The sequence below is a fragment of the Dipodomys merriami genome, unplaced genomic scaffold, assembly GCF_024711535.1.
Source record: "Dipodomys merriami isolate MVZ:Mamm:240054 unplaced genomic scaffold, mDipMer1.0.p SCAF_2712, whole genome shotgun sequence".
Lineage (NCBI taxonomy): Eukaryota > Metazoa > Chordata > Mammalia > Rodentia > Heteromyidae > Dipodomys > Dipodomys merriami.
The window spans coordinates 2,244-25,003 of NW_027204174.1; the positions used below are offsets into that span (position 1 = coordinate 2,244).

The following is a 22,760-nucleotide window of genomic DNA, read 5'->3' on the forward strand; positions in this document are numbered from 1 at the left end:
AGTGACAGGTGAAAATGCCAGAGAGAGTGTTCAAAGGTATAAAAACAATCCATGAGAAAGCTCAAAGGTATACATGATACCAGTTGCCTGGAGCCATTAAAATACCGGGGAGAAAAAGAATCACGAGGCATGAAATCAGAAGGCAACTTTAAGATACCTTGGAGCTAAGCTGTAGGGTGTGTGTGTGTGTGTGTGTGTGTGTGTGTGTGTGTGTGTGTGTGTGTGTGTGTGTGTGTGTGTGTGTGTGTGTGTGTGTGTGTGTGTGTGTGTGTGTGTGTGTGTGTGTGTGTGTGTGTGTGTGTGTGTGTGTGTGTGTGTGTGTGTGTGTGTGTGTGTGTGTGTGTGTGTGTTGTATACTATGTGTAATGCATGCACTATATGTAATACATACAAAATATATCATTGTAGAAATGTAATTCATTTAACTTCATATGATATTAAGACATACTCTGAAACAGGAAACAATGGAAATCTCTATACTTTGGTCAACACCATCTAAATTTGAATCTACATGATTAAAAATCATTTAGAGGGGCTGGCCAGGTGGCTCAGTGGTACAGTACTTGCCTTGCATGCATGAGGCCCTGGGTTCAATTCCTCAGTACCACGTAAGCAGAAAAGGCCCGAAGTGGCACTGTGGTTCAAGTGGTAGAGTGCTAGCCCTAAGCTGAAGAGTTGAGGGACAGCACCCAAGACCAGAGTTCAGGCCCCAGAACCAACCAAAAAAGAAAATAAAAGATCATCTAGAATGTGTTAGGATGGAAGACAAAGAGTTTATATTGTTTATACTGTTAATATTATTAGTAGAAGGAATGTAGATACTCTACTCTCAATAAATTCATCATCTCGCAGCAAACATAAATAAATAACAGGTAGGTGAAAGTGCAATTGCATTATTTAATGGTTTCCTAAGTTTTCTGGGTACTTTATGATGAATTGGAAAAGAGAAATATGCCAGTAAATTAAGAAAAAATAAGCCAAAGGGATTCATATTTTTAAGGAACCAAAATGCATATGCTTTGTGTCTCTCACTCCTACCATCAGGCTGCCTTTTCCCTCCTTTACCCTTCTCAGCAATCAAGGCTTACCAGCACCTTGCTCCTGCCGACCTCAACTTGGGGAATACCATGCACCCAGGCAGCACATAGCCACTGCTGATGCCTATTAAAGCTAACTCACTTTGTGAATGTCAGTTTGGAAGGAAACTATCTTGCAGAAAAGCTTATAGGCAAATCTCCAACATCAGGCTAGGTTCTCAAACAGAACTTGAGGCACTTCACAAGCTGGGCCATTTAGAGATGAGGCAGAAGATCTTGCTGGAATACCAACCTGGCCCATGTCCATCTCAACCAAAGCATCTGGTTCCCATCTGTTTCCTAAGCTAAACCTGCACAGAGATACCCTTTGAAGAAAATCTCTTTGCAATTGAACTATAGACTCAGATTATTTGCCAATTACCATGTAAGAAACAGTGGCCTCATCCTGAAAAATACTGACAAGGATCACCTTAAGTAGATGACCAAAGATACATCCAGGCAATGAGACACCAGAAATTGATATGACATAACTGAGCTTTCTCATTCAGTTATAAAATTAGGCACAAACAAACAAAGAAACCAATATGCCTAGCTGGGTTCCAGTGGCTCACCCATGGAATTCTAGCCAATAAGGAGGCTCAGATCTGAGGATGTTGGTCCAAAGCCAGCCCAGAGAGAAAAGTCTGTGACATTCATATCTCCAGTGAACACCAGAAAACTAGAAGTGGGTGCTGTAGCTCCAAGTGGTAGAGTGATAGCCTAGAACTAGCTCCAAGAGAGCACCCAGGCCCCGAGTTCAAATCCCAGGACCAGCCAAAGTAAAAAAACACCCACCCAAGTCACACTGGGAGGCTTCCCACAGGATCAGTAGCTGCCCTTTTCAAAAGTGTCAAGCTCATACTAAAGAAAAGACAGTGGAAATGTCACAGACTGGAGGAGGCAGAGGAGGGCTGACAGATCAAGGGAAAGCAGGATCCTGGATGGATCCTGAGTGGGAGTGCCAGTTCTGAGGCTTGAACTCAAGACCTGGGCACTGGCTCTTAGCTGTTTCGCTCAAGGCTGGCACTCTACCACTTGAGCCACCACTTTACTTCAGGCTTTTTGATGGTTTGTTGGAGAGAAGAGGCTCACAGACTTTCCTGCCCAAGCTAGCTTTGAAACTTAATCCTAAAATCTCAGCCTGCTGATGAGTTAGGATTACAAGCATAACCCAACAGTGCCAGCTATATTTTCTGATTTATCTTGCAATAAAAATAAAAAGATTGGGGGGGAGGGGGGAGGCTGGGAAGGGATGTGAAGGGTAAACAAAGGAGGAGGCTGCAATGCTTGGTAAGAAATGTACGCATTATCCTGCCCACGTAATTGTAACTCCTCTGTACAGTATGTTCACAAATAAAATTAAATTAAATTTAAAAAAATAAAATAAAAAGATTGTTTTCAAAATACATACTTGGGAGGGAACAAGGGAGAGGCTCTGCTAGTACTGTTGACTCTAGCCGTTTTTGTCTTATGCTACAGCTGCAGGGCAGGCCACATGGGCAGGGTGTGGTTCAGGCACAGGCTCATCCTGCCTAGAACAAGGAGGTAAAAATGAGGTGTACATAGTTCTGACAATAGCTAGTGGTCTTGTTTGGCCTTCTAGTGTAGAGAGCAGAAGGAAATAAAATGAGGAAATAATAGTTGAGGGCACAGTATGTAATCTCATTATGCCATGACAAGATATTTGTTCTTAACCTGTCAAGCAAAAGAGAAAAGGTATATGTTTCTCATCAAGGATAGATACCACCTCAGTGGTCACTTCTCAGTCCTCTTTGCAAACAAATCCCAATTTTGTCTCATCATCCATTCTGTTGGTTTCTGTGTTTACATGGGATGTCTGGTGCTGCAACTGCCAACTTGGGATGATGAACTTTAGCCTGTGGAGAATATACTCAGTATGGTCAATTCAAAAGATGGTAGGAATATAAATATAAGAAGACAGACTAGGTGCCAGTGGCTCAGGCCTGTAATCCTATCTACTCAGGAAGCTGAGATCTGAGGATCATGGTTCAAAGCCAGCCCAGGCAGGAAAACCTGTGAAACTCTTATCTCCAATAAACCACCAGAAAATCAGAAGTGGCCCTGTGGCTAAAGTGGTAGAGTGCTAGCCTTGAGCTGAGTTGCTCAGGGACAAAGCCCAGGCCCAGAGTTCAAGCCCCATGGCTCACAAAACAAAAGACAAAAAAAGAAGACAGTACTGAGCCACTGAATTAATGAATTCTACCGTCTCCCTTGTGCTATGGTTATTATTTTTTTTCTTTTTTTTTTGCCAGGGCTGAGGACTGAACTCAGGGCCTTGCACACGTGCCAGGCTTGCACCCTTCCCCTGGATAACCCCCCAGCCCCACTGTGGTTATTATTATGTGAAATAATAAATCTTCCTCTCACTGAAATGAGTTAGGCCTTCTAAAATTACACCTAAAAGCAACCAAAATTATGCTTGAGTCCTAAGGGAAAATAAAAGGCATCTAGAAGTAATACAAGAAGAAAAATATAGGTTAAAAAAATAAAATAAAGGCTAAAATGCATTATGTGCGTAGGGCTCTGAAAAATCTCCCAGGCCTGAAGAAACTCACCTGGAGTTTCAGAAGCCAGCTCCAATTTACATTTAACCATCTAAGTCTAGTTGCTATCAAGTTCTTAGAGGCAGTGATCCCTGAGAAGAGGAAGAAAAATGAAAGGGAAATAAAATTGAACAACTGCCAGTGGAGAAACCAGCTTTACATGATCCATTTCCTTCCAGGGAATCTCTATTTGTCTGAAGAGAATTTCTTCATCAGATCCCTGGCCCCAAGTCAGAGACAGGTATATGAGGAGGAGACAGGACAGGGCAGCCTAAGATGGACAGTGACTCATCTGGAATGGAAGAAAGAGCTAGCATGTGGCAGAGACTGAGCCCAAAGCTAAGCCTGACTCGATCCAGAACCTTCCCAATGCACTGTCATGCCAGAAATGAAAGCCAAGCTGCAAAGCCACCAAGAGCTGCTTCTAAGCCATTCTGAAAAGTGCCCACATTCACCCAGGCGTCTCACCAGAGACCCCAGGTATAGTCCAGCAGAGCACTTGAAAGCAGAAACCCAAGAAGCAAAGCAGGTGGCCTGCATCCAAATTCAAGAAATGTAACTCACTCAATTGTCACTGTGGCCAGGCCTGAGATTTCCAGTCAGTCCCCTACACTCTAGCCTGAGGACAGTACCTATTAGGATGAGACCATATAAGACATGGATGAAGGCCCTGTCTGACTGCCACTGCCATTAAGAACAGCATTATAGATGGGTGCCCATGGCGCATGCCTGTAATCCTAATCAGGATGCTGAGATCTGAGGACCATGCTGTGAAGCCATCCTAGGCAGAAAAGTCAATGAGGCTCCTTATCTCCAATAAAGCAACAAAAAAGCCAGAAGTGGAGCTATGACTCAAGTAGCAGAGTGCTAACCTTGAGCAAAAAGCTGAGGGACAACTTCTAGGATGGTGGTGTGGGGAAAGACTAATACCACAAGCCCCTTTAGGACAGGTGCTCTCACTTATGCCCATTTCCTTCAGAGCATTGCATAGCCCTCACCTTACTGACTTGCCTCTCCCTGTTTTAACACAGGATATTCACTTGGCCAGTCTATCTTGCAGCATCCCTAGCAAAGCAGCTTTTTCTCTGGGGTTTAACCAAGGAGCCAATACTGTCTGTGATTGGTTAACTGTGCACAGTCCAGAATCAATGATACCTGGGGTCCATCTGGCTTGGCCATCTACTGTTGTAGCTTACAGCGTATTGTTCAACACTTCTGTTTTCTTATAATAGTTCTTGCTCATGGGTCCTAACGGTCACAATAAAATAACTAATAGGGTTACTTGTGTACACACACACACACACACACACCACTGCAACAGTACTACAAGGGAAACAAGGCAACTCAACAGGGAGCTTCAGGATTCAAACATCTACCACATCCTAAGTATTTCCTGTTCCTTCTTAAGTAATTATTAATATTATTCCTATTTTGGTGCAAGTACTGGAGAGTGAACTCAGAGCTGGGACACTGAGCCCCACTCAACTGGGGACTGAACTATCCCTAAGCTTTTTTGTTTTTGTTTTTTGTTTTGGGTCTGGTCATGGGGCCTGAACTCTGGGCCTGTGCACTGTCCCTTAGCTCTTCAGATCAAGGCTAGCACTCTACCACTTGAGCCACAGCACCACTTCTGGCTTTTTTCTTTTATTACTTATGTGGTGCTGAGGAATGGAACTAGGGCCTCATGCATGCAAGACAAGCGCTCTACCACTGAGCCACCTTCCTAGCCCCTCCTTAAGCTTTTTCTGCTCGAGGCTAGTGCTCTACCACTTGAGCCACAGCACCACTTCTGGCTTTTTTCTTTTTTTACTTATGCGATGCTGAGGAATGGAACCAGGGCCTCATGCATGCAAGACAAGCGCACTACCACTGAGCCACCTTCCTAGCCCTTCCTTAAGCTTTTTCTGCTCGAGGCTAGTGCTATACCATTTGAGCCATACCTCCAGTTCTGGCTTTTTGCAGGTTAATTGGAGATAAAGAGCCTCACAGACTTTTCTTTCCAGGCTGGCTTCAAACCAGGACCCTCAGATCTCAGACTCCTGAATTGCTAGGATTACAGTGGTGAGCCACCCGCACCTGGGTACAATCTGTTTTTTGAATGTTTTTTTGAATGTTTTTTATATCTATTAGATATGGAGATTAGGAATCTCTGCTGCTCTCTTTTTTTCTTAGCTGTATTTTCTTTTTCTTAGCCCCTTCCTTAAATGATTCTTTATTATTTATTTATTTATTTATTTTTATTTATTTATTTTTTGGTCAGGGGTCCTGAACTCTGAGCTTGGGCACTATCCCGCAGCTCTTCAGCTCAAGGCAAGTGCTCTACTGCTTGAGTCACAGTGCCACTTCTGGGTTTCTAGTGGTTTATTGGAGATGAGAGCATCATGGACTTTCCTGCCTGGGCTGGCTTTGAACCATGATCCTCAGATCTCAGCCTCCTGAGTAGCTAGGATTACAGGTATGAGCCACTGGCGCCCAGCCCTTAAACAATTGATTCCCTATCTGGTAAGAGGAACAATGATTTCACCTCCTAATGAGTAGGTTGTCACAGATAGCAGTCTGTGAGCATGAGACCTGGCATATAATAACTACTTACTGAAACAGGCATGACCTGTAAGGGCAGAAAGAAAAGGAGCTAATGAAGGGGACTCCAGGAGTACAAGGCAGCTCTTCTCTGATAACACTAAGAGCTCCCAGAGGTCAGGGATAGAATCCTCAGATCTATGACCCCACATGGACAATAGGCTGATTCTCTACATATCTGATTTCACAGCGATCTTAGTACCAAGAGTGGCTCCTTTGTGCCAGGACAGGAAGGAAGGAAGAGGACGGGGGGGCCATAGACAGGCAGCTCCTGAAACAGATCACCAGGTGACAAAATGAAGACAAGAGTATAATCAGGAGACCATCACATCCTCTGCAAGCTTCTCCCACCAGAGGCCAGCAGCAGAGGAAGGCAGACAGCCCACTGTGGGTGAACATGAGCACCACACTGGGAAGGCCCAGAATGGTGAACCAAAGAAATATAGGAAGGGGAGAGCTTTGGAGATGTATATCAGCTCTGACTTTTACCAATCTTGAGATTGCTCCTCATGGTCCTCAATTTCCTTATCTGTACAAGGTGGAAAATTATCATCTTGATCAAATACAAGGACAGGGGAGCCCTTGTTCCAAAGAGAGACATAAATGGTAGTCATGTTATGGAGATTTTTTTTCTGAAGGTAAAAACTAACCTCCTAGCCAGATACTAGTGGCTAATACCTGAAATCCTAGCTACTCAGGAGGCTAAGATCTGAGGATCATGGTTTTCAGCCAGCTCAGAAAGAAAGGTAAGTCTTTGAGACACATAGCTCCAAATAACCACCAAAAAGCCAGATGTGGAGCTGGGACTCAAGTGGTAGAACACCAGCCTTGAGGAAAAACAAACAAACAAAATCTCCTGGCCTTGCATTTAAGACCTAGCCCTGCATTCAAGCCCTAGGATCCGCAAGAAGGAAAAAAGGAGGAAAAAAAAAAAAACTCTCCTCAAACAAGAATACAAGCTAAGAGGTTTTCAGCTGAATGCAACTAAAATAAAAATGGGAGAGCCCGTTGTTTCCTGAGGATGACTATTTATGAGGCCAATTTCATTTTCAAGTGCTAATGAGTCCCCAAAGCAGACCCATGTACAGCCTGGAGTCCAGAAGAGTGGGAAGACACCCAACCCAAACTTTGTGGAAGCTCCAAGGACACTTGTGGCGCTCAATCAGAGTGTAATGATCAGAGCAATAATCTAAATAATGAACAAGATAAAGTGTGGTGGAGGGGAGGAGAGAGAAGATACAGGTGGAAAGGAATAGTACTTAAGTTTTTTGTATTTCCTCAAGACAAACTTCTGTCTGGAATAGATTAATTCCATCTATATATTAATGTGGATTACTAATTAATGAGTTAAAAATGCTTTCAACACAAGAAGTGCTAAGAAAATGCTTAAAAATAATGAGTCTCTGGGTATGTCTCCAAAAGAAATATGCTAGCTTCTGTAATTTTCTCTCTCTCTTGTAACATTTAAAATGTTATGGTTTGCCAGGCATTGGTGGCTCCTGCCTGTAATCCCAGCTACTCAGGAGGCTGAGATCTGAGAACCGAGGTTCAAAGCCATCCCAGGAAGGAAAGTCCGTGTGACTACTATCTCCAATAAACCACTAGAAAACCTGAAGTGGCACTGTGGCTCAAGCAGTAGAGTTCTCGCCTTGAGCTGAAGAGCACAAGGACAGTGTCCCAGCCCAGAGTTCAAGCCTCACAACCAACCAAAAAAAAATATTATGGTTTGAAGGAAATGGAAGGGAATCATGGAAATTCACTTAAAGCACAAAATCAGGAAATTGGAAAGCCTGGTCAGGTAACTAACTTCCTTGAAGTCCTATGAACACTATCAATGCACATTCCCCAGTGCGCTGAGAGCGCTGTTGCACACATCTGAGCTGCAGTTCATTCTTGGGATACTTGAGCATAGATGATGTCTTGAGTGTCTTCATAGCCCTGCCACACAACACTTTACCAGGTGCACAGCAAACAGTCAATAATATGTTACATCACCAGGTCTTCTCAAAAGAGATGGGCATGCCTAACTATGCAGGAAGCTGAGATCTAAGGATAGAAGTTCAAATCCAACACAAACAGAAACATCAAAGAGACCCTTACCTCTAATGCATCAGCAAAACCCTAAATTGGAGGTATGGCTTAAGTGGTAGAGTACCAGCCTTGAATGAAAAAGCTAAAGGACAGCACCCAGGCATTGAGTTTAAGCTCTAGTACTGACACAGAAAGAGATAGATTGGGAGGTGGGGGGGGGGGGGGAGTAAAGTTTAAAAAAGGAAGAAAAAGATTTTTGGCATTGGAGAACTATGAAGGCCCACGGACTAGGTGATCAAGGTCAAATTGACAGTGAAAATACATCAACTTTGTGCTAAGAATGGCATTTACTTCTCTGGTTTTCTCCTCCCAAATCCATGAACTTCAATCTAAAATCAAAAACACATGAGATGAATCCCAACAGATTCTAAAGCATGTCTGACTAGGGCTCCTCAAAACCATCCAAGCTGCCCCCAAACAAGGGCAGTGTCAGAAGCTGTCACAGCCAAGAGGAGCCCAAGAAGCCATAGCAACTCAATGTGAAGAGGTTTCCTGGAAGGATTTTACAGAAGTAGAAACAAGCCTGAGAAGACCCAGAGCCCAGCTAAAGTCTCACAGACAGAGCAGGAACCCCAACCTTCCCTCATATCCACTTGGTGAAAAGATTCTCACTGACAAGCTGATGATGCTTTCTTTACATGTACAGTGACAAGACCTTTGTAAATTTGTCACTGAAATGCAATTCTCAGAAGTGGTGCTGTGCCTCAAGAGGTAGAGCGCTGACCTTAAGCTGAAGAGCACAGGGACAGCGCTCAGGCAAAGAGTTTAAGCCTCACGACCACCACCAAAACAACCAAAAAACAACTAATAATCCTAAAATGCAATTCTCCTTCTCTGGAAACCCCAACTTCTCTTGAACACAAGTCCTGTATAATTTGGCACTGAAGCACCTCATGGACCTCAGAGCATCATGTAGCGAGAGTCAAAACTGAGGCCCAAAGTGGGAGCCAGTGTTTTCCCAATTTCTAGTTTAGGATCTGGTGCTCTACTTGGGCTGATGCTTCAACACTGGCCAGATCCAAAACTCTCCCTTCTATCCTGCACACACCAAGAACCAGTTTAGGACTCTGGGATAAATTCAAAGACCAGCTTCTGGTCTTTGCTAGCATTGTGGCTGGTGTGGTGCAAGGACATATGTGTGGAAAGTGGTTTGGTATTTAGCTACATGTCCTTTTGCCATGGGACACTATGCCAGGGCCACACAGAAAGTCCATCCCTGGCAGGGTAAGGATCCAGACATAAACACACAGCTTTCAAGGGGCTAGGAAGGTGGCTCAGTAATAGAGTGCTTGCCTCACATGCATGAGAACTTGGGTTCAATTCCTCAGCACCACATAAACAGAAAAAGCTGGAAGCAGCAAGTGGTAGAGTGCTGGCCTTGAGCTGAAGAGCTAAGGGACAGCACCCAGGTCCAGGGTTCAAATACCAAGACTGGAAAAAAAACACAAAAACAAACAACCACCACCACAACAAACAAAAACAGCTTCCAACTAGGGTGTGTGGAAAAGGCAAAGTTCTGCAGGCTGGCGAGGTGGCTGCATTTCCTTCCCCTGTGTGGGCCCCATCCATCAGCCTCCCTGAGGGATCTCAGCTACTTGTAGGGCACATTTTCTAAATGTGAACCTGTTTTTCTTATGAGAATCAAAGTGCTCCAACTAACTGCAAGATCATAAATACTCAAAAGTGACTGTTAATAGCAGTGGCAGTTTGCAAAATACCAAATGGCAGCAAGAAGTGGATGTCATAACTTACTTCTTTGCTCTCCCATGTTCACAGAGGTGTTATGCAGGGTGTTTTTTTTTTCCTGGTGGTTCTCTTTTTTGTTTTGTTTTTTAAGTGATGAGATCTTCTTTCAAGTAGGTTCACAGGGGCTCCCTGGGACTTCAGGCAGATACTAAAAAGAAAACCAAAGAAGCCTACAATTCCAAGCCTAAAAGCTAATTTAAAAAATATGCCTAATATCCCAATGCTAGTGGCGCATACCTGTAATCCTAGCTACTCAGGAGGCTAAGATCATTAAATTATGGTTCATGGCCAATGCAGGCAGGGAAATCTATGAGACTCTTATCTCTAATTAACTAGAAAGAAATGTAGGAAGTAGAGGTATAGCTTTCGTGGTATAGCACCAGCCCTGCATGAAAGAAGCTAAGTTTACCATTCTTTTACACATGAAAAAAATCAGGTCCCAAAAGGTCATTTGTCCAGGCCACTCAGCTACAGGACAAATTGGGAGATGTGAACAGAAGGTATCTAACTTTAGAACTCAGGGCATGGCTCTCACCCTGCTACATTCCCAGTCAAAGCAGACCAAAGAAGGATGGAGGACCTCAGCAAAAACCATCCCTGTGGCCATGTATTGTGGTACTCAGGAAACAGAGGCAAGAAGAACACTAAGAGTATGAGGTAAACATGGGCTACATAGACAGATCCTGTCTTAGAAAAACAATCCTTGTGCACAGGAGCAGCCTAGGGACTATGTGAGTATCACATTATGGGAACCTGTCATTATTAGCTCAATGAACAAAAGGATAAACTTTTAGAAAATAGCCAAGATCCCTATATGAAATGGTGGACATAGAGGCCTAGTTTTGCCACCCACTGTCTTTTTGGCCTTTGTTCCTTTATCACTTAAATGGTGCAAATACCACCTTCTCATTGTTAAGACAATTTTGGTGAGCTCACATATGTGAAAAGTTCTTTGAAAAACACAAAGTGCTGTATAAATTGTGTTATTAATGAAAATCTCTAAAAATTAAGTCAAGTTGCTAAAATTCATTCTCTCAGATCCCTTTTCCAGAGGCAGAAAGTGAGGTGAAAAGAGATGAAAATAACTTGCCTAAAGTTCCAACATTGAGAAGGAATGTCACATACATGGCAGGAGGTCTGGAGTGTCATTTGTTCTTCCTGCCCTCCAGTCCATCCTGTTTACCACTGCACACACACATGCAAATACACACACACACACACACACACACACACACACACACACACACACTCCCCTCTTTAGCAAACAAAGGTGCTGGGCAAGTAATTGCTAGGCCTCAGAAGGAGGACACTAGCACTTCTAGTGTCACTGCTGTGACCTTTGACCAAGAGGAGAACTTTCAGCACTAGAACAGAGCTTCTCCCATACAGATAACATTGGGGAGAGCAGAGGGTCAGCAGCCCAGTACTACTGCCAACAGTAAGGAAATAACTCCAAGTTCCTCGTACTTGCAGAATCCTACACACTAGACCATTTTCCTCGGTCCCCATCTCCTCTATTTTCTGACATTCAGTAACATTGTAGAAGGATAAGTTACAGAATCCTACAATCAGGGTTCATAGGAACTCAGATCCTAAGGATTGCCTACTCTAACTCCTCCCATCTGGCATTCCAATTTCCTCCAGTTTCAACTTTGAATTCTTCCAAGGATGGGGAGCTCACTACTTCAGGACCAGCTGACACTCCCACACACTTACCGAGATTCCATGATAGAGCAAGCACACAATGTAGCAGGGATGAGGCACATGAACCTTCCTCAGGACTAGCCACAGGGTAGAGGGGCCCAGTACAAAGTGACAACACAGCACCTTTTGTTCAAATATTAATACTTTCCAGATAGCAACAGGAGAAGGTTAAACTAAGAATAAGCCTTTTTCTGCGTCAGCCCTAGAAATTGAACTCAGGGCCTGGCACTGCCCTGGAACTTATTTTGCTCTAGGCTAGCACCCTACCATTGAACCATAGCACCACTTCTAGTGTTTTGTTGTTGTTGGTTGTGGGGCTTGAACTCTGGGCCTGGGCACTATCCTTCAGCTCTTCCGCTCAAGGCAAGCACTCTACCATTTAAGCTACTGTGCCACTTCTGGTTTTCCAGTGGCTTACTGGAGATAGGAGTCTCATGGCCTCTCCTGTCCAGGCTCACTTTGAACCTTGATCCTCAGATGCAGCCTCCTGAGTAGGTAGGATTACAAGTGTGAGCCACCAGCACTTGGCCACTTCCAGCTTTTCCTTGGCTAACTGGAAATAAATGTCTCATGGACTTTCCTGCCTGGGCTGGCTTCAAAACAATGATCCTCAGGTCTCAGTCTCCTCAACAGCTAAGATTACAGGCATGAGAGACTAGCGCCCACCCTAATTACAAGCCTCTGTGCCTCTGCATTGCTTCTGATATTAAATTCAGTGGGCCTGAATTCATCTATTGGCTAATACTACTAGTCATTTACTTAGTTGAGGTAATGATATCAATTTCTGGGGCATAAATAAGTTAACTATTTAGGAATCTTAGAATTCAGAGTAAACACCATTTTTGTGCCTCAAATACTACAAGTTGCATTTTAAGATGTGCAATGAGGGGATGGGAAGGTGGCTCAGTGGTAGAGTGCTGGTTTTGCATGCATAAGGCCCTGGGTTTGATCCTCAGCACCACATAAGAGAAAAAGCCAAAAGGGGCACTGTGGCTCAAATGGCAGAGCACTAGCCTTGAGATGAAGATCTGAGGGATAAGGAGATGTGAGGGCAGGGATGGGAGGGGAAAAACAAAGGAGGAGGCAACAATACTTGATAAGAAATGTACTTATTACCTTGCTCATGTAATTCTAACCCCTCTGTACGGTATTTTCACAATAAAAAAATATTAAAAAAAAAAAAAAAAAAGCAGAGGGATAGTGCCCAGGCCCAGAATTCAGGTTCCATGACCAAAAAAAAAAAAAAGTGCACTGAAATGCATGCTAAAGTTACACACTTAGGTACAGAAAGAGTTTGAGGAGTAAGTAATCTGTACATCACCTCATTCAAAGCTGCAGACTGCTCTTCAGCTGCTGGCTCCTGACACCTCTGCAGACCATGAAGGCACCAGGCAAGAAGAATCACAGCCATCACTGAGGCTGGAGCCAGTTTTGTGGGATCCAGTGTTGAGTTGCTGGAAGGCAGGGAGAGGCTCCTTAAAAAATATGAAATTAAGGCACTGTCAGAATACATCAGTAAGTGATGACATGTCACCCCATCTGGACTGTCCCATTGCAAGATCCCCAGCACCACCGAAGAGGAGGATCCACCAATATATCAGATGGCCAACTGTTAAGAGATTCTCAGAGTGGAAGGAAGGGGGCTCAGGCCTATGGTGAATATGACACTGGCCACCACCCAAACTCAGCGTGTTAAAAGTTATGGATTAGATTGAACTGGTAAAGAAAGTAGAGCTAGATTGGTACTGGTGACTCACACCTGTCATCCAAGCTAGTCAGGAGGCTGAAGGCTGACAATCATGATTTAAAGGCAGTCTCTTCAGAAAAGTCCATGAGCCTCTTATCTCCAATGAAACAGAAAAAAAGCTGGAAGTGCAGGTGTGGCTCAAGTGGGAGAACATCAGCCTTGAGAAAAAAAGCTTGGTTGACAAAGTGATGCCTGGAGTTCTAGTCTCAACTCCAGAAGGGGAAAAAAAGGAAGGAAGGAAATGGGAAGGGGAGAGGGGGCAAGGGGATGAGGGAAGAGGAGGGAAAGAAGGAAGGAAGGAAGGAAGGAAGGGAGGAAGGGAGGAAGGGAGGAAGGGAGGAAGGGAGGAAGGGAGGAAGGGAAGAAGGGAGGAAGGGAGGAAGGGAGGAAGGGAGGAAGGGAGGAAGGGAAGAAGGGAGGGAGTGAGGGAAGAGGAATCCAGGACACAAGAACTATCCTGGGATATGGAAGGGGCTAGTGTGGATATGAGACATTGAAGAGTTAAAAGTGGCTTCGTTTAGAAGCAGTAACCCTTCTGCTGCTCATATTAACCTTAGGCCCACCTGAATTGCAGAAACCGTCTTGTTTGTGCTGAAACTGCTAAACCATAGATTACTTGAACAAAGCTACTTTGAAGTCAGGCCCCACTTTGTACTATAGCTGGCCTTGGGTCCCCACAAACTTCAGGAGATGACCAAGCTGGCCCAAGATAAACAGACCCTGTGAACAAACCCAGACCACCAATTATCCCAGCTACAGCTTATCAGAACCCAACTAGCCAGGAAACTCCCTGCTAAGCTTTAACTGCTCTGGAATGCCCTTTAAGACCCAGCCAGTTTGATAACTCCCTACAACCCCTTATTGCCTTGGAATGCCCTGCTGACACCTCTTGTTGCCTTAAATTTGTCAGTCTGTGATTTCTTTTTTTTCTTCTCCTTTTATCCCTTTGTAGTTTTTGCCTTTATAAACACTGTGAAATTTCAGCTCGGGGCTTCCTCCTAAGTTCTGCTGAGTCAGTGTGTGGGACAAAGCCGGAGCTGCAGCCCACCTGAATAAAGCCTTGCTTTTGAAGTGATCTTCTTGGTGGGGGTCCTGCAACAGGCGTACAACCACATGAGTTTGAGTTCCAGCCAAGCCTGGGTGGGAGAAGCTACTCTGCCTGCAACCTTTTTCTCACCAATGCCCCAAGCACTATTGCTTCTCCATATATTTGCTTATACTTGCTTTCTCTAGTTCTGAAGACAGAAATCAAACCCAACTCAGCTTAGCACCTGCTAGCTAGGAGCTTCAATTGTATTCTCCCCAATGTATCCTGGGGAGTATTTCCATCGGGTCTTGCCATTCTGGTCCACTGTAACAGCCCAGCCTTGATGCCTAGCCCTGAGGGCAGAGATGGGGGAACACCCTGACATCTTGATTGTCCTTTTCAGAAACATGGCAGGCACTTGACCAGTCACAGATTGATGAGTGACTGCTACACAATGCCAGAGGTGAAGAAGGGCTGGGGTACAAAGACTGACTGGAGTAGCATTCTGAAAAAGCCATAATCTCTGGGAAGTAGAAGTGTGGCTCCAGTAGGAGAGAACTAGTAATGTGCAAAAAGCTAAGTGGGAAGCCCTGAGCTCAAGCCCCAGTACCAGCTCCAATCAATCAATGAGAAAAGAGCTACAATGTGCTCTCAGTGCCACTGGTGATGTGCAGGATAACCCAGCACCAGGGCTTTGGTGCCACACACTGTCTCTAAGAAGCCAGCAGAGATAGCAGACACCATGTCCTTTTTGCTGAGCTTCCTGTAACACAGACTCTTGCAGGAGCAGCCTAAATTCATTTCTTTTTCATTTCCTTGGAACACCACTGCTGCTAAACTAGGACAAATCCTAGAACAGGCCACCCACCTGCCCACCCACCTGTAAGGCAACATGGATTTAACCTGACACCAGGAAATCTCATCTGAGAGCATCCAATTATCAAAGCCAATTATCAAAGCCAAAAAAAGTTAAAAAAAAAAAAGCCCAGGACACAAAGGATAAATCTGGAGTGAAGATGTGCTCCTTCTTGCCAGGCCCAAAGAAACATAGGTCCCATGGTTTCCTTACTTACAATAACTAGTATATGTCAGGGACAAGCAGAAAAGGTCAAAAGCTATGTACATATGACCAAATAAGATGATGTCAAGCGAAATGAACCCCAAGATAGGGACACAAGTTTTGTCTTTTTCTTTCTTGCTATGGTTTCTAACGTATTTATAATGTACCATGTGATTTTTTTTTTGTTTCTTTGTATGTTCTTCCCCCAAGGTATACCCCCTGTTTTCACTGTATTTGATGTCAATGCCCTGTATCTTGTATATACAGTTTTCTAATTTGGGGAGGGAAAGGGAAAAAACAAAATATTTAAATAGGGATACAGGTTGATCCATTGTAACAATGAGATGTACAAGACACTATGTTGAAAAATGAACTTTACAATTTAGGCATGGGTAGGGGGTGTGGGGGTTATGGAGCGTATTTGTGGAGGTGGGAAGGAAGGGATGGTAGGGGAAAAGCAAAAGAGGAGGCAGCAATGCTTGATAAGAAATGTACGCATTACCTTACTCATGTAACTCAACCCCTCTGTACAGCATTTGTACAATAAAAAATGTATTAAAAAAAAGATGTGCTCCTTCTCATCAATAATGCTCTTAAGCATTTAGGTGTTTTCATATCTATTACTTCAACTATTCTTATAAAATTTTCCTGAAAATACTCCAAATTATAGAGCTCAGAGATAATTGTCCTCATTTTACAGATAAGGGCATTGAGGTTCAGAAAGGCTCAGAAAGTGGGCTGGTGCAGGGTTCAAGTAGTAGAGCAACTGAATAGTAAGCAGCAGGCTCTGACTTCAAATGCTAGTACAACCAAAAAAGAGACAGAGGAAGGAAGGCATGGAGGGAAGGGGAGGGAAGGAAGGAAGGGGTCAGGGCTGACATGAAAGGAGGGTAATGAATGATCCCACACTCTAACCACTCTACAATATTCTCTATTCTGCATTCTAAAGAAGTTTGAAAGAGGGGCTGGGAAGATGGCTCAGTGGTAGAGTGCTTGCCTTGCATGCCTGAGGCCCTGGGTTCGATTCCTCAGCACCACATAAGCAAAAAGAAAAAAGCCAGAAGTGGTGCTGTAGCTCAAGTGGTAGAGTGCTAGCCTTGAGCTGAAGAGCTGAGGGACAGCGCCCAGGCCCAGAGTTCAGGCCCCACAACCGGACCCAAAAAAAAAAAAAAAAAAAAAAGAAGTTTGAAAGAATGGTTTGATAGTACCTACTACAGTTTCAACTGTCAAGGGCCTTTGCTTGCTAGGCTGGTACTCTACCAAAGACTGGTACACTACCACTTGAACCATACTTCCAGTACTGCCTTTTCCTGTTTTTTTCAAGACAGGAGTCTATTCACATCTTTTTTTTTTTTAAATGGATACTGGTACTTGGGCTTGGACTTAAGGCCTTGTGCTCTCACTTGTCATTTTTCCTCAACTCTGCTGTTCTTGAACCACACCTCCACTTCTGGCTTTTTAATAGTTAAACAGAGAGAAAAGTCTCACAGATTTTTCTGCCTAGGCTGGTTTCACACTGTGATCCTCAGATCTCAGCCTCCACATTAGCTAAGATTATAGGCATGAGCTACCAATGTCCACCTTTTATCTATTTTTCTAGAGCAGCTCCAGGGACTCCTTGAGATTTATCTGCCAAGTAAGAAAGTTTTATTCCTAGGAAAATTCTGTCCCCATGTTCTCAGAGCCTGTCACTACCTCCCCCACAGCCTATGGGAACCTTGTCCCAGACTCCCTATGTTAGCAAAATGAGCTCCCTTCCCATAGTTTAATACACTCCTTCTCCTCTCCACAGCTGAGCATGCTCCCTTCTTAGGCAACACTAGGCCCATTTAAAAACACAGTAAATAATCAGCCTCCACAAACTTAAGATGGCATTTCTCTGGAGCAGCTACAACCATATAAGGCAACAAGAGCCCCTTAGTGTGACCTTCAGGTCTGGGCAGATGCAGGGCCTCTTATCTATTATTTGGACAGCAGCCTAGTCTGCCATGATGAAGCCCCTGGCCCTCACCAGGGTCACTACCTCCTAGTCACTTGTATCACCTCTTAATCCTCCTAGGTTATACAGGTCACCTCAGAAAATACCAGATGATTCTTCTCACTGCTACCCTGTGAGAAGGGGTCTTGCCAGCCCCCCTCCCAGCAATAAACCTACCTTTGTTCTCTGTACCTACCTGTCTCGTGGTTCTCTGACAAAGTGCAAATACTGCTCTTTTTACCTAAAAATCATTTACCATCCCTCTAAATTACCTATACTCCCCAACTCCATGGTGCAGAGCATAGGTGAAGTGATTTCTGTTTTTAAATCTCATTGGATTGTGGGTTGATCACCTCCTATGGTTCTTCCAACTACAAAATAGGATGAGTATATCTTTGTCTCCAGTTGGTTGATCTCAGCAGACTTAAACCTTTGGAAAGAAAAAGGGTTTCTCTTCACCTTATGTGCTTTTCAGAGACCACTTTTATAGTAAGTGGTCTGTTTAGTTCCTTAACAGTATTCTTAATTGTTGGGTGCCAGTGGTTCACACCTGGAATCCTAGCTACTCAGGAGGCTGAGATATGAGGATGGCAGTTTGAAAACAACCTGAGACGTCTGTGAGACCTTACCTCCAATTAACCACCAAAAGTCAGAAATAGAGATGGGCCTCAAATGGTAGAGCATCAACCTTTAAGCAGAACTAAGCAAAAATGCTCTGGCTCTGTGATCACACCCCAGTACTGGCACAAAACAACAACAACAACAAAAAGTCCGCAGTTCCAATAACCACTGTCATATTTATTAATTTGCTTGTTTACCACCTAGGTGTCTCTTCCACAAGAATGCAAGGCACATATCTTGCTGGTTACATAGTTGGTACAACAATAAATGTACTGAATGAATGAATGAATGAATGACTCGATCCATCAAACAACCAATGAATCAATCTTATTTGCATTTGACCACTGTCTAAAGCCCACAATATCTCAATTGCAATAACCAAATTAGGTACAATAGTCAAATAACCTCATGAAGTAGGATAGATAATAGCTTTCTATTTTTCTTCAGCATAAAAATAAAATTAGTGCACAGAAATGGAGGGACAAAGGATGAACAAAAAGCAGTGGTAAGCCTGACACCAGTGGTTCACACCTGTAAGCCTAGCTATTCAGAAGGCTGAGATCTGAGGATCACGGTTCAAAGCCAGCCCGGCCAGAAAAGTCCATGAGACTCTGATCTCCAATAAACCATTAGAAAACTGGAAGTGGTGCTGTGGCTCTAGCTGCAGAATGCTTGCCTTTATCTGAAGAGCACAGGGATAGCGCCCAGGTCCAGAGTTCAAGCCTCACACCGACAAAAAATAAATAAATAAATAAAACAGAGGAGAAAGCTGCAAATACATGAAGGCAGGAGCCAGCTCCTCCCTAGAGCCTCCCTCTGCTACCATCCATTCTGCTTTCCACTTTCTCAGACCTCTCTAAGAAGTCTGTCTCCCTTCTCATGATCAGTCATGGAGCAGAGCATAACTTTTCTGGCAGATGTAAACTTCTAGAGTGTACATCAGGGGCTGCACCTTGGATCCCTTGTGCCATTCATGATGTCAAGCACACAACAGGCTCTCAAATGGCCTCCAATTCTGTCACACTCCTCCCCTGAAGAGCTGGAGTCTGGTTCTCTTCCTGCACAGAGGTAGCATTTCAGATATTATTTCTAACTTAATGAATAGAGCTTCTGCCCCTGCCCGCGGGGTCGGTCAACAAGGGCTCGAAGAGGAACTGACCTGAATGAGAGACAAACCAGACATGAGGAAGGAGACCAAGACAGGGTTCTGATCAAGGTCTCAAACTTTATTTTTTACACAGCAGTATATATAGCATGCTGAGCAGGGTAATTAGCATCAGCAGGTCAATAGGGTTGCTAGGCACCAAAACTGCAAAGTGTATCTTGCAAAAGGTCATAGGTGGGGAATCTTCAGAAGGTGCCAATCAATGTTGTCATAGGTAAGTTTTAAGGCTTAGTGGCTCTTCTTTTTTTGGGTCCAGTCGTGGGGCGTGAACTCTGGGCCTGGGCGCTGTCCCTTAGCTCTTCATCTCAAGGCTAGTGCTCTACCACTTGAGCCACAGCGTCACTTCTGGCTTTTTTCTTTTTGCTTATGTGGTGCTGAGGAATCAAACCCAGGGCCTCAGGCATGCAAGGCAAGCGCTCTACCACTGAGCCACCTTCCCAGCCCAAGGCTTAGTGGCTCTTATGTAAAGTGGTGGAGGTTCTTATGCAAAGTGGTGGTGCCAAGCAATGTTTTCAAACAGGGTATCAATAGGCTCCAAGGCTTAACAGCTCTTATCAAAGGTAGTAGCTGTGTTTTCTAGCAAACAGCACTTGGTTCCCAGCAAGCTTCAAGTATCATGGACATGTTCAGAGACTACATTTAGGTCAAAGAGGGAATAGAGCTGTCAGCTTGATCTTTTCCTCCTTCCTGAATCATTTGGTCTAGGGAAATCAAGCTACAACACAACACTGTGAGCAGACCACCCAGCTCCAGTTGAGACCCCAGAAGGGTGAAGAGCTAGATATCATGACTACAATCTCACACGAACCAGACCACTTCATACAGCAAAGTGCAAATCCCTGACCCACAGAAACTATGAGGTGTTTGTTCTATAAGTCACCAGATTCTAGAATTTGTTAGGAAAAGTGAGGAGAGGAGCAGAAGGGAGGGAAGGGAGGGAAGGGGAGAGAAGGGAAGAGGGAGGGAAGTGGGGGAGGCCTCTAGCAAAAGCTAAATCACACAGCCCAGACATACTCTGCTCCAGCCAACTCTGCTGGAAACTAGTTTCACCTCTTGCTCTTTCTTTTCCAGCCCCAAAGCCCCGGGCAACCACACAGCCCTCCTGGAACTATGCTCTTCCTGCCCTTTTACATTTGCTTTTTCCTGGGGGAGTGAGGAACGGGGAGGGTCCTTTTGCTCTTCCTAACATCCTTTTTCCATTTTATTTGTTCTATTCAATGCATTTTAAATTTTGGATTTTTCACAGCCTTTATATATATTGGCTGTGACCATTCCCCACATTCATTTGATCATTCCCTCCCCCCACCCCGCCTCATCTATCTACATTTAATGTTTTGAACCATATGGACCAATTCGAAGTTTGTACGTGGGCTGGGAATATGGCTTAGTGGTCGAGTGCTTGCCTAGCACACATGAAGCCCTGGGTTCAATTCCCCTGTACCACATAAACAGAAAAATAAGAAGTTTGTGTATATATGTGTGTGTGTGAGTGTATATGAAAGAGACAGAGACACTGACAGAGAGAGAGACAGAGGGGGAGAACAAGCATTCCATGTAGTAAGAGGCAGGTGGTTTTCATGCAGTCAATGTGGCTGGGAACAGAGGTGGGGAAGACAGGAGAGGAGGGGACCAGGAGTAGTTTCCTACAGGAGAGCCAGGGGCATTATTCACATTTCCAGAGATCACTATGACTGATGAGTAGAGAAAGTCATAAAAATACCACAGGTCAAGCACATCTTTGCCTCAATTTCAAAATCTAAAACATTAATAACTTCTTAAATAACTCATTTAGCAACAAAATCTGATCTAAAAAGACACGTGTATTAATAGTCTTTATTTATCCAATTCATGTGTTGTCTGAATACATTTTGGCCATGGGGGGAGGGAGGTGCCTGACCACAGGGAACCAAGGCTATTCCACAATACACTGTATGCACTGTGCCAACATTCCTAATTTTAAGAACACTTGTGTGGATGTTGCAGACTGAATGCTTGGGTCCCTTCTGCCAAATTCACCAATGTGCCAGAATTTGGGGTGATTATTTCATGAGGAGGGAGCCCCAAGAGTGGGATTAGTGTCTTCATGAGAAGAAACAGGAGCTCTCCCCTGAACACTGTCTTCACCCCTAATTGTTAATTGCAAAAAAAGCAATTAGCTATAAACTAGCACCTTGACCATGACCTTGACTCTGGCAGCCTTGAGCTCAGACTTTCAGTTTCCCCAACATGAGAAATACAAGATTCTGTAAATCCTCTGTTCAAGTTCTGTTCTCTCAGCTCACACTGACAAAGACCACCAATTATCAATATTTTAATTCTCTGCTGCAACACAACCATCATTGCCCACTATGCAGAATGCGATACAGCCATTCCAGATGTTGACCTTCCAACTACCACAGTGGTGTGAGACCCTTCAGGGGGAGGATGGTGGCCAGGCATGGCCTCTCCAGGTCCAGCTCCTGGCAGAACAACTGCTCTATTTAGCTGTGCACAGGATGGAGATCAACATCATCCAACACCAACATCTCACACCACCAATTTCCTTCCCTATGCCTTAGCAGAGCTTTCAGTAAGTTCTCCGCCACTAGGTAAAAAGCATGGCTTTCCCCTCTCCAAGTCGCACTTGGACTCTTTCTTGAGAACTCTGCCACGGCCCTGAGCAGAAGGTGTTTGGAACCACTTCCTCAGCCATGTGATGGCAACTCAGATAGTGGCTGCTCCTACAGCTGATATTCCTATGTCCTTTACAGTTTTTTTTTAAATTTTGGTGCCAGTCCTGGGGGTTTGAACTGAGGACCTGGGTGCTGTCCCTGAGCTTCTTTGGCTCAAGGCTAACACTCTACCACTTCAGCCATAGCTCTATTTCTGCTGCCCAGACTGTCTTCCAATTGCCATCCTCAAATTTCAGCCTCCTGAGCAGCTAGGATACAGGCTTGACCAACTGGCTCGTTAGCAAATCTCTCATTAGTCTATTCTCTTGTTTTATAGTTAAAAAATCCTCTGCGTTAACCTGGTTGAAGCCTGACTCTGAATTCTAAAGTGTGTCCACTACAGAGGGTCTAGGTTAAGAGAACCCACACTGGGCATAACAATGGCATCACTATCACAGTTACTAAGCACCAGGCACTATTCAAAGTGTGTGTGTGTGTGTGTGTGTGTGTGTGTGTGTGTGTGTAAACTCATTTAATCCTAAAACCTATCCCCTGAAGCACTAAGTAGTATAATTATGTCCATTTTATTGGGGAGGGTCAGTGCTAATCAGCCGGGACAGGAAAATCTGTGAGATTCTTTTTTTTTTTATTTGTCTGTCACGGGGCTTGAACTCTGGGCTTGGGCATTGTCCTTGTGCTCTTCAGCTCAAGGCGAGTGCTCTACCACTTGAGCCAAGGTGCCACTTCCAG

At 44.2% G+C, this 22,760-nt stretch overlaps 1 long non-coding RNA gene across 3 annotated transcripts; it reads right to left on the minus strand.

The window, feature by feature from the left end:
• Positions 1-725: 725 nt before the first annotated feature.
• LOC138837620 (uncharacterized) lies at positions 726-17,932 on the minus strand. Of its 3 annotated transcripts, none has more exons than XR_011375364.1 (4): positions 17,846-17,932; positions 13,083-13,236; positions 10,064-10,205; positions 726-2,608 (listed from the first exon to the last, which is right to left on the minus strand). It is a non-coding gene; the product is annotated as an uncharacterized lncRNA (long non-coding RNA). The 3 variants fall into 3 exon arrangements; XR_011375365.1 differs by lacking the exon at positions 726-2,608 and adding an exon at positions 3,653-3,732; XR_011375363.1 differs by lacking the exon at positions 726-2,608 and having other exon boundaries at positions 3,739-10,205.
• Between the last annotated feature and the right edge of the window lie 4,828 nt (positions 17,933-22,760).